Source organism: Sinohyriopsis cumingii, chromosome 12 (assembly GCF_028554795.1).
Source record: "Sinohyriopsis cumingii isolate HCF-2022 chromosome 12, ASM2855479v2, whole genome shotgun sequence".
Classification (NCBI taxonomy): domain Eukaryota; kingdom Metazoa; phylum Mollusca; class Bivalvia; order Unionida; family Unionidae; genus Sinohyriopsis; species Sinohyriopsis cumingii.
Window position 1 is genome coordinate 56818333 of NC_142972.1, and position 13044 is coordinate 56831376.

General features: G+C 40.3%; 1 protein-coding gene across 12 annotated transcripts in view; it reads right to left on the reverse strand.

The window, feature by feature from the left end:
* Nucleotides 1–13044, reverse strand: part of LOC149786509 (putative inhibitor of apoptosis) — a 120655-nt gene that overhangs the window by 68412 nt on the left and 39199 nt on the right. For 10 of the 12 annotated variants that reach the window (XM_089977018.1, XM_089977011.1, XM_089977016.1 and 7 more), the window contains exons 3-4: nucleotides 9514–11655; nucleotides 1047–1165 (exon numbers count right to left, since the gene is read on the reverse strand). The gene's annotated coding sequence lies outside the window, so the exon portion shown is untranslated. Of the gene's footprint in view, nucleotides 1–1046; nucleotides 1166–9381; nucleotides 9491–9513; nucleotides 11656–13044 lie in introns of those variants that run through there. The other 2 variants (XM_089977017.1, XM_089977009.1) reach the window with 1 other exon arrangement.

A 13044-nucleotide genomic window follows, 5' to 3' on the forward strand; every position in this document is an offset into this window, starting at 1 on the left:
TATGCACGTTGAATAATACACTCCATCATTAATTTCACAAGAATGTTTAACGTTTAGTAAATTTTGTATGTACTTAACACTATCGTGAGAATCGGTCTATACATTGTAATTGGGGTAAAAACTGTTATCAGGACAATGATGAAACATTTAAATCAAAATAAAATTATCATATGGTTATAAAGGGATTTACGTTCACATGAACTCGTGATAAGGGCAATTATAGCACTCGTTTGCATAGGATTTAAATATGCGATAATGAATTCAGAAAACCTTTCATAACGCAAGAATTGTTAGAGCAATATTTTTAATATTTCTCTCTCTTCATATTTAGTCAGATGAAAATGAGTTAGGGTCTTCGCGAACTCCATAGCCTGACGCAGCTTGTCCCCGTAATCATCAAAACCTCGAAAGCAGCAGTCAGAGTTGAGTTTGCGGAATCCCACGCCTCATTAATCAACCCCCAATCCGACGAAGAGGTCGACACAGACTGGTACAAATCGTCTACAATATTTGACTGCGAGGGCCAGTCGCCTAGCAGGACTATTTCCTATAGGCTCTTGGCGTGTTCGCCTTTACGTGGAAAAGAGGGTGGGGGTGGGGAAGGAAGTCTCGTAACTTATGCCTTAAGATCGTTGGAAACAGCATTCGATGCAACCATCTACAACAAATTCATCAAGGCTCACAACAAAGTAACGGAGGCGGAAGGAGCTGTTAAAAACCTGCGTAAGTTACATGAGGATAACACGAATGTGTATACGGATGATGACCTGATGTATGCATTAAGGGTGGAAGACACTGCTGATTAGGAGGTTGTGGCAGAGAACTCCAAACGCACTGACGATGAGTGAGTTACTTGGTCTCAACAGTCATGCAATGGCTAGTTTAACCACCAAAGGAAATCGAGGTCAAAAACGATATAGACGAACTTGAAAAGACCATACAGAAGTAGAATGCAATCAGCTGAAAACGGAGCTAGTTGGGATGGAGGGCGAGCTTTCCTGAATAAATGATTCTAGCCGAAGATGGGTGGGGAATTAATCAAATACCTTTCCACAAACGTAACTTCCAGATTATTCACGAGAAACGGCAGGCCATCCGTGGCTATCGGCGATGATAAAAATGATCATTCACCTCGGTCGGGACAGGTGAGTAGGCTACTTGGAGTCTATGAAACAAAAATTGTATTAGCTATAGATGGTTTTAAAATCTTGTAAATTATGGGATTAGTCATTAAAGTATATGGAGACATAAGATCTAATTAATGGACTGACAAAGTTCATTATTTCAAATCTCTGTGTTTTCATGCGTTTAGATACTTGCTGACGGATTTGTCCAACATTTTTCTTTATACAAGTTATCAAATAAATAGCATCAGATGTTGCACAGTTAGCATTATATCGTATCTTGAATGTTTGCTTGCTATTGATGTAGCTGAACAAGTATTTCCTTTAATGAATGAACAATGCGAACATTTGGGTATATTATATTTAGATGATGAACCAATTATTTTGACCATTTAACTCGTTTAGTATTGAAATGAACTAAAATTGTGAAATCTGATTGAATAACCAACATTCCCTACTATCCAGTTATATTCTGTTATACTTAATAAACATACTTATATTTCACATTTTTATGTCGGCTCTTATTGTTTTGTATGTTTATGTACGTGTGTAACGTTCTTCCATTCAGTCCTTTCTCAACGCTTGCTTATGGAATATGAATGCACTTACAACGCAACGTCTATAAGAGTTACTTATCCCTTTTTGTAATATTTGTACTTTAACTTCTGATCCCATCATACCCTTGTATATGCGATTATAAAACTTTTTTAACCACAAAATAAGAACTTTACTGTCTTATACCAAACAGTGCAGTCCCTTCATGTGCAAAATCTTTGTTCAAAAATACATTTCAAACAAAATCATGCTGTAAATAATGTTATGCAAGAAACAAATCAAATTGCTCCCTTGTAATATATCTCATGCATATTAACCTTATTTAAAACTTTGTTACGTGCCTTTACTCCTTGTTACATGTTGTTACTTTTTGTTACATGCCATTACTATTGCGTCCACTCTTCGGTACTTTTCTAAAGTACCAGTTTATTTTTTATTGGTGTATACCTGTCTGTTTTGCAACAGTCCAAACTGATAAAGCGCAACAGAAAGAGCCTTCAGTTGTCTGTGGAACTAGCATATGTGACTAGAATTGCATCACATCTTGTCAATACAAACGTATCTATATGCAACATGTAGATGGTACATGATTTTTGTTTGAGTGTTCACCGCAAAACACTACAGAATGAATTTATTTGTAAACTAAGTATTTGATGATACATGTAAACTTTAACGACATTAAAAGAAGAGTGTACATGAAACCGTTATTCGAATTCGTCCATATTGGTTTGCCTATGTCTAATATCAAACCATGACAGGTGATATAATGCTACGGCCGGTCGAGTAGATACCCTGCTCTTTGGCACACCAATGCAATCTATTTAACTTCGTGTGGGCACGATTAGTACCCGCACCACCCTGGTCGCCTCTCAACACCCGAAGCTACCACATCTACGTCTTCGAAATCAAAATATAATCTATACCTTTAACAACAACACAATTTCATTATGCCATACATGGTATATGGCTTTAAAAAGAATAAATATTTGTATTCACAGACCAAATGGTGAATATGTGTAATTCCATAAAATTGATCTGTACACAAACCTGGTACATGAATCAGTTGACGACGCCTTTTTCTCAATATATTACTAAATATAAATACCTTAATAAAGCAACAACATTTTAAGCTGCGAATGAACTTTTCCGCTGAGTTTGTGGCATGACTATTTTATGATACGGCATGGATCTCAATAATGTTTCATCCTAAAATATCTATAGATGTTAACAAGTGAAAGTCTGGATAATGAAATAGGTCACTGACTTAAATTAGCCTTTTATGTGACCTTGACAGTGAGTTCAGGGATTATGAATGAATTCATAAAACACTCTCAAGATGTAAAACATGCTTATGTTTGATTAAAATATTTTTTATGGGACCAATGCTAATGTTATGTATATTTATTTTATATTGCGTACTCAACTTTTGGCTATGATTGTAAGTTGTAAACCTAAGTATTACATAACTAATTTTTGTCCGTGATTGTAAGATGCCAATAGAACATTTCCTAGCATTTGAGCTTAGGATCAGTCTTGTTTACAGTTAGACTTACCTTTTCTATTGGAAATCTTTGTATTTTACTACGTTTATAGGTCAAGTAAATAGGGAGACGGTAATCAACTAATTCATTCCTGATTAAGATCAGTTTCTCAGATATAATTCGAGAGGAATTATTTATTTCAACTATTTAATGGAATTACTAAAATGTTCATTGCCTTTTGGATTTTTGATACAACATTAGGATTATTGTGAACTCATTAAAAGACATTCTGGACTGTATAACTATTTTACATCAGGACATTCAAGACATTTGGAGTTCGTTTAGAACATTCTATATTTTTGGAGCATTCAATATTGTTGGAGTTGTGATATAATATTTATGATTATTTGTGATTTAATTGGTATTATAGAGAGATAAATTACTTGTTGAATTTAATTAAAATGTTGGTTTTACTTCTTTCTGTTACATCTGTTAAGACCTAGAGTTGTAACAATATCCGTACATGGACAGAGGTTATTATTTATATTTTCCGTTACCGTGACAGCAACTTTGAAGCGGGCTGAGGGGGGTGGCGGGGCTGAAAATGATATATGATGGTTAAAGTTCCAGAGGTTCAATAAGTTACATTCCGTGGCAGCTAGAATGATTTCGACCTTTTCCGCTAAAGCTAGAAAAATGTCCGCAGTAAAAATATGGATATATTTTAATATAAGTCTAAAGGTCCATGATGGTTGTTACATCATAATAACGGTATGGACGTCACAAAGCGATGCCATAACAAAACGCGATGTAAGCAAAATGTCATGCTATTAAAAGGGAATGATGCCTGTTGATTGCTGATGCAATATAACACCTATCATTTTATATAGTGGTCTAAGGTTGACATTGCCCGGGGTGGGAGTGGGAGACAAGCGCCCCAATCCTCCAAATAATGCCAATACGGCTTGCGTCTCTGACTGCCTCTGTCAACTAAAATCCAGCTCCTGGCCTTCGCGAGTGGCTTAGATTTGAAGCCGGGCAGACCATGTTTTCTACTAACAGGAGAAGGGGTGAAGGCGGCCCACTGGCGCCTTAAAACCAGTTGCTTCGGGTAGATGAGACTCGTAAACCTTGGATGGTAGCTCATCTAGGAGAAGGAAAACTCCGATTCCAAACCTCTGCTGCCTTGTGGCTATACCCACTGATGGGAAAGGCTAAGGGAGTAAACCCCGACAGAAAATCCGGAGATGGAGTCCCTAAGGCGGTCTGACATTGACTTCAATGTCATTCCGGCAACTCCTGCGACGCCGTTGGTGCCAAGCTGTATCGGCATTCGTCGTTCCCTTGGGCACACCAGCTGCGTGGAGAGGGGGGATCTGCTGCATGGACAACAGCTGATTCTCCATACCACCCTGCCCAGGCTTCATAGCTCCACTGGAGAGGACACTCCAGCGTCGTCGTACGGCGTCGGCACAACACGAGAAGTAGCAGTTTACTGGTTCTAAGTCAAAGCTCGATTGGCGTAGAGCTTGGCGCCAGGGGTTACTTCTGACTGTGGGAGAGATCACCAGGTCTCACTGGACAGCTACCGCCCGCCTCAAGCTGGGCAGCCCCCAGTCAGTAAGGTACTGCCCGCCATGGCCTGCCTGCTTCACTGGGTGCGTGGAGCTTAGAGAACCATCTCGACAAGTGGGCCACAAAACTCCGCACCAGGAAAGACTAAAAGAAGAAATAAGAAGACTCCAACTCTTCGTTTTGCAACTTCCAAATTGACCGCTGACCTACAGCAGATCGACGATGCACGGAAGACTGCCGTCATTGACAGAGAACTCTCCCGACTGAACATCGACATTGCCTGCCTCCAGAAGACCCGACTGGCTGACAGCGGTGCCATCAGGGAAGCCAATTACACGTTCTTTTGGCAGGGGAAGTCCTCGGATGAACCTAGGCAGCATGGTGTAGGCTTTGCCGTAAAGAAAACGCTAATCGCCTTCATTGAACCTCCATCATCAGGTACTGAGAGAATCCTTGCCCTCCGGCTGTCAACATCCTTAGGCCCGGTCAACATCTTCAGCGTGTACGCCCCAACCCTCTGCTCCACCTACGAGGAGAAAGACAAGTTTTATGAGGCTCTGGATCAGGCAATATCCAGTATCCCCAACAATGAAAGCCTTTACTTACTAGGAGACTTCAATGCTAGAGTGGTAGCTGACCATGAGGCCTGGTCCACCTGTCTCGGCTTTTACGGAAGGGGCAAGATCAACGAGATTGGTCAGCGACTGCTGGAGATGTGCTGCTCCCACAGTCTATGTGTGACCAACACTTTCTTCAAATGCAAGGAGATCCACCAGGTGTCGTGGAGACACCCACGTTCACGCCACTGGCACCAGCTAGACCTCGTCATCACCAGGCTTGCAGAACTGGCCAGTGTCCTCCTCACCCGCAGCTACCACAGTGCCGATTGTGACACGGACCATTCCCTCGTGGTCAGCAAGGTGCGAATATTACCCAAGAAGCTGCACCACGCCAAGAAGAAGGGTCACCCACGCATCAACACCTGCTGTACAAGCAACCCAGAGAAAAAACACAGCAGTTCATCAGCAAACTGAAGGAAGCCCTCACCAAAGTGACACCTGATTACACCATTGATTCCAAGTGGTCCCATATCCGTGACTCTGTGTACAATTCAGCCATCACAGCTTACGGGAAGAGGGAGCGAAAGAATTTCGACTGGTATGAGGCAAACTGGGAGGAGATGGAGCCCGTGACTGAGGCAAAGAGGAAAGCCCTCCTGGCATACAAGGCTGCACCTAGCCCCAGAACACTACAAGCCCTCAGGATTGCAAGGAACAACGCCCAGATAACTGCCCGCCGCTGTGCCAACACCTACTGGCTGAACCTTTGCAACAGTATACAGACAGCTGATGACACCGGGGATACAAGAGGAATGTATGAGGGTATCAAAAAGGCGACAGGCCCCCACAGCTACAAGACCGCCCCCCTCAAGTCCAAGATGGGCGAAGTCATCACAGACCAGGGGAAACAACTTCAGCGATGCGATGGGTTGAGCACTATCTCGAGCTATATGCAACCCAAAACAATGTCACTGGAACTGCACTGGACGCCATTCCAGACCTGCCTGTCATGGAGGAGCTAGACACACACCCCACCCTGGAAGAGCTCGGAAAAGGCATCGATTGGCTTGCCTGTGGGAAGGCTCCTGGAAGCGACGGCATTCCGCCTGAAGTCCGCAAGAGCGGAAAACCAGCACTGCTCCAACCCCTACACGCACTCCTCTGCCTTTGCTGGGAACAGGGATACATCCCACAGGACATGCGTGACGCCAACATCGTCACTTTGTACAAAAACAAAGGAGACCGTAGCGACTGCAACAACTATCGGGGCATCTCCCTCCTCAGCATCGTTTGAAAGGCTTTCGCCCGTGTTGCCTTGGCGCGCTTGCAAATCCTAGCCTTACGCGTCTACCCCCAGGGTCCCAGTGTGGATTTCGAGCCGGCAGGTCAACTGTAGACATGATCTTCTCACTACGTCAGCTGCAGGAGAAGTGTCGCGAGCAGCAGATGCCCCTCTACATTGCCTTCATAGACCTGACGAAGGCGTTTGACCTGGTTAGTCGGAGTGGACTCTTCAGACTCCTGCAGAAGATCGGCTGCCCCCCACGTCTGCTTGCTGTCATCATGTCGTTCCATGAGAACATGCACAGCACAGTGTGCTTCAATGGCGCAACATCTGAAGCATTCACAGTCATCAGCGGAGTCAAACAAGGCTGTGTCCTTACGCCGACGCTCTTTGCCATCTTCTTCTCCATGCTTCTCCAGTACGCATTCAAGGACTGCAGCGAGGGAGTGTACATCCATACCAGGGCTGACGGCAAGCTGTTCAACATCGCCCGTCTCCGTGCTAAGACTAAAGTCACAGAGGTACTCATCCGTGAATTGCTCTTCGCCGACGATGCAGCCTTGACATCACACACGGAAGATGGACTGAAGCAGCTGGCATGCAGACTCTCCCATGCTTGTAAGGAATTTGGACTGACCATCAGTTTGACGAAAACGAACGTCATGGCGCAGGACGCAGACTCCCCTCCCTCTGTCACCATCGATGGGTACAACTTGGAAGTTGTCGAGACCTTCACATACCTCGGGTCTAACATCTCCAGCTCACTCTCCATTAATTCTGAGGTGAACGGCATGATTGCCAAGGCATCAGCAGTGATGGCCAGACTTAACCAGAGAGTCTGGAACAACCCCAACCTCACAGAGAAGACCAAACTGCGTGTCTACCAAGCCTGCGTATTCAGCTCACTTCTCTACAGCAGCGAAACATGGACCACCTATGCAAGACACGAGAGGAAACTCAACAGCTTCCACCTGAGATGTCTGCGGCGCATTCTGCACATCCAGTGGCAGGACAAAGTACCCAACACAGAGGTTCTAGAACGCGCCAACATGAACAGCATGTTCTCCATTCTCAGCGAGAGGCGCCTTCGCTGGCTTGGCCATGTGAAAAGAATGGACGCAGATCGCATTCCCAAGAACCTGTTATATGGGGAGTTAGCAGAAGGTGCACGACCAACTGGACGACCGCATCTGCGCTACAAAGATGTTTGCAAGAAGGATATGAAGACGGCAAACACCAATGTCAACGACTGGGAGAGCTGTGCAAACAACCGTTCCAGCTGGCGCCTAGCTGTCAGGCAGGGAGTTCAAAACGCAGAGGAAGAGAGAAGAATAAAACAAGCTGAAAAGAGAGCTAGAAAGAAGGATAGACAAAAGCTTACTTTGGAGATACGCCATCGTCTCCCGTAGACGAACGGATGCCAAGATTTTACATAAATTTGTTCTTCACGCATCTAACTGGTGTTCGTCCGCCAAAAGCGTATAGGATGCCTCGGATACTGAGACTTTTCCTGAGAGTCGAAGCATTTGTTAGCAACAATTTCTCTTCATGTGACCGTCGCCTTGACGCTGGGTCATGCCAATCATAACACCTAGTGGCAACAAAATTCGATCTCGGAAATACTTCTAAGAGTAATACAGCGTACACACAAATGGAATCGCCGGAAAATAGCTGACAAAACTATCATACGCCAAAGTACACTAGGGAAATTAATCCATATAAAAAGCATTTTAATATCTTTATGGAATTGTTTGAGCATGTGCAACGAAAATACTCTATAAAACTTATGCTTGAAAAATAACACTGGAAATGTTTCGGTTAAAATAAATCGTCTCAGTCGAGTTGCAGTAGAAATTGTGTGAAATGTTCACATATGTCATTTGGTGTATAAGGGACGTGTACATGCATTGGCGGCTACTAAATCAATTTGATTATATTCTGATAACTGTGGGAACGCCTCGAGAGCTTTCCGATTGCCCATGGTAAGTAACACAGTCTATATATGATGCAAGACTGATATATCGGTGGTTCAAACGTTATGCTCCGTATAAATACACGTCATAGATTTATATTCTCTTTTCATTACCCGGTCAAACAGATTCAGGGATCGTGCCTATTGCACGCAACACGCTGTCTAGTCATGGTCATACTTATGCAAAATGTTCATTTAAAATATCTTGAGTGGTTCAAACGTTACACTACATGACATTTTGCCCACATATATATCATGTCTAGACGGTGTGTCAAGTATCTATGCCAGTTTCTCGTGTCATGAAATTTCCACAAGAATTCAAGGCTGATTGACAATTGTTATGTTACTCTTCGAGTTTCTAAGATGGGTACATCATTATGGTATTCAGTAACGTCATCGTCATAAACAAAGCGTTGTATAACATAGAATCTAATTTTTTGTATATAAAAAACATATTTTGTCATTATTAACCTATATACATTTATACAGAAACACAATTATCTATAACCCGCTATGCTATGTCACTTGGATACGGGCACTTAAACTCAGTAGTTTCATGTGCTACAATGAGATAGTGATTGAAATATAGCGCTTAAATTCTATATCTATCACAATGGTGAATTCGAATCAAGTAAAACATATTGCGATACACTTAACAACGTAAGTTGCTAGTGTACTTGACAAGAAGAAACACTAAACAAGAAACATTACTTAAAATGTGTGCAAGCGAATAAATATGGCTCACAACCACAAAATCTTGTCGGATCCAATTAGTAATCTTTACAAATTAAATTACAGAATCAAAAATTAATTTTAAAACTTTGCTCACTAGTTCTTCGATTATCTGTACTAGTATCGATGCCAATTCCAAACTCGTCCCACAGAAGAATCGCTTTGTATGTAAAGATCCACAAGGAAGCAACTAAATAATATGGCTGTCATCTTAAGATATTATACTTACCGAACCAGGAACACTTCTTGAACTTAATTGTGTGCTGAGGAAACTTTTTTTTAACTCGTTCTGTGACTATTACTCATGTGTCTTTCAGGATGTTCCGTGTAACATATGACCACTGAGTGCACGCACAGTCACCATTGCTCGGGTTAAGATGGAACATAAAAAGATTCATAGTTACTTAATTTTAGAGACCCAAAGGAGATGTTCTCATTATAAAGACATCGACGAAAGCAAGGAAAATAATATAGGGAAGTTTCTTGTGATTGTCATGCAAATCAACGTAGCAGGAATGCGACCTGGCTGTATAGCCTTTGCTATAAGCTTTCGAAATAAAACATGTATGATGATGAAACGGTCTTGAGGTGTGATATACCATTATAGGCCCATGTCATAGACATAAGATGAAGTCAATATGAAGTTTTAGCAACCAGTTGACCTACTATTGGCAGACTTAATTATATATATATGCATCTCTCTCTCTCTCTCTCTCTCTCTCTCTCTCTCTCTCTCTCTATATATATATATATATATATATATATATATATATATATATATATATACCAGACGGAACCCAGACGGAACGGAAAGTGCTATCACTGGATTCTATAGAAGAATGATTGATACTAGTAGGTAGAATTAGTATTTAATACAAGTAATACTAATTCGTGCTCTACGGAGATTCGAACCCAGTTCCGCGGGTAAACAGCACTCATCGCCTTGCCTGCACACACGAACCCATATTCCCTCCCAGCACACATCACCAAAAAAGTTGCTACTAATTCGGTATTATATGCGCTTGTGTGTAGCAGACACTCTCGCACGACGACTTAGAAATTATTTCTCATTTATTTACAGTCATTCCGGATTCCAATGAAAGAAATCAAGGTATATAGAATTAATTATAGACAATTATAAATATACAATAGACAGAACGGAAAGTGTTATATTTGTATCTGACAGCGACGCCTCAAAATTAATCGACTTGTATCTCGGGAAAACCGTCAAAATCTGTAACATAAGATGATTGCTAAAAAAGATCTTATGGATTGTATTGACTTAATTTACGGTACGTTCTTCATTACATAAAATTTTAGATGTTTCGCTGTATCATAAGGGTCACAGTTGGGATTCGTCAATAGTTGACCGACAGTATAATAAGTCTCTCCCACAATATCTTGCTATAGAGTACAAAATATAAATATGCACTACACCAGGAAGTTGACATAAAAGTGGAATATTAAAGTAAATTCCCTTCTCAACGGGCAATCCTTTGGTTGTCTATAAGTAGCGTAAATTAACCAAAGTATCACATGGTGAGCATTCAAGTGTCTATAATGGGTTATCAAGGATATGATTTCATGATAGCTAGTGAAATTGACAGGATGACAAGGGAACACTATATTCGACTGAAAATAGAGTAAAAATACAGATGATTTCAGAAACGAAACGTTTTGCCTATACATTTATTCATGATAATGACCATATAGGACAAAACATGTAAACGATTATAAAGCCAAATAATAAGGCCCCAATTAATTATAGAATATACTATGGAAATCTGGATTATTTCTGAAATGTCACCAGAAAATTGATTGAAACAAAAACGTCTCAGCAGATGATATATAGCGAAGACGGGTTATAAAAATTACATAATTGTTGACAATGCAAGAGGTGAAACTTTTCAGAACTAAAATACATTTTTCTTTTGTTAAATAATACTTCCTCAGAGTCTAATCATTTTTACATGAAAGAGAGTGATATATTTGTCTTCGAGATCTGTCCTTAAAAAAGCTTCAGTAACCTCAGAGGTTACCTTATATTGTCGCGTCGAGGTGAATCGAACGTCATATGCCCTCGCATAATGCGCTAGTACATCTTGATATATGCAGTTTGTTAGAACTAATCAGCAGAACAAAACAAAACTGATTATGATATACTGTCGCATCATGAGATGGCAGATCAGGGTCTGTATTGTTCATTCCTGGCTGTACGGTAGATGTATTTTTAGAGACCTTGTATAACATGTAATGACACTTCTTTGAAAGCGGCTTTACCCTTTGCTTATTTCACCACAATGTCCAGCGATCGTAGGTTGACGTATGTCGCCCGGCCTTAGGTCCTGAAATTTCTCGCCTATATTGACACCTGAAAGTAAAGAGTAGTTAATATGAATGGTAAATTGTCAAAACTATAGTATGCATTACCGTGTGGAGAAAGGAATCTTCAAATAAGAAAACAATCGCATTTAAACATAGTCGAAATTAATATCGTCTGAGTAAGAAATAAACTTTGTCTTCGCTTTGTAAATGAAATAAAACATGTGATAGATAAAGATCCATTATAAGATATAGATAATACTGTGTTAATTGAAATACACCTCAGTGTATAGTACACACAATAAGCTGATTATGACGGCGTTTTCTATCGTAATGTTTACTTGATTACTCAATCTGATAACAGTGCCTGTCAGAATCTTGGTGCAAAGTTACAGTGATTCTTTCTCCACTTTACTCTCACAACTCAAATTTCGGAGACATTTAGCAACGCAGGATTTACCTAAACAAGTAGGTAATTTAAATGTTATAAAATATCTAACTATATCCCAAAATAACTAGTGCTACACTACTGTTACACTAGTGTTACACTACTGTTACACTAGTGTTACACTACTGTTACACTAGTGTTACACTACTTTAACATCTGAGAAGACTGGTTGAATCCCGGACACCGACTATAAACACAAAGTTCCGTGTATTTTGTTTGTTGTTGTTGTTGTTTTGATGTGGGTTTCTGGGCTCTTTGTTTTTGGAGTGGCATTCTTCATCAAATGAACAACGATGTATTTTTTAAATTTGGATTATTTATCTATTCACAATAATTCACATATATGTTGGAGCTCGTTTGAAATTACATCAATCGCAAAGATTTGATATATAGATATGTATCTAGTTTGTTTGGTATCAGTCACTTTTTCTTTGTTATGCCCATTTTCTTCATGATACTCGGCTGAAGAGAAAAACTTTAGAAGGAGAATCAAACAAGCTTTAGATTTTCAGTGTAATAAAAGTATAAATACACCAAGTAACATAGTCTAAACTTCCCTTATTAAAACTAGACTACATTACACTATACTCATTTTGCAGTTATGAGTAGGCTTTGCGCTATATAAACAATCCTACAGTTAGTTAATTAAAACGAAACGATTTTTTTTCTTTCTTCTTTTTTATGTCAGACATACTGGTATTTCTACCCCCACATTTTGCCACATTTAATCACTACTGCATAATCATTTTATTTTAATGGCATTACTCGGATGTTTCAAATCACAAAATTTTGTACTTGGCATTTGACACGTGTAAATCTTAGTTTTAGTTTTCATTCGATTATTCCAAATCTTGTAACTCATTCTCAACCCACATTTTGATTAATACAGTGCAAATTTTAAATTTTATATGGTTGTGTAGAAAAGTGTCCCACATATTTGCTTATGTTATTTGTGTCTAATGTTCTATATAGTGTGTGTATTGTCTGCAT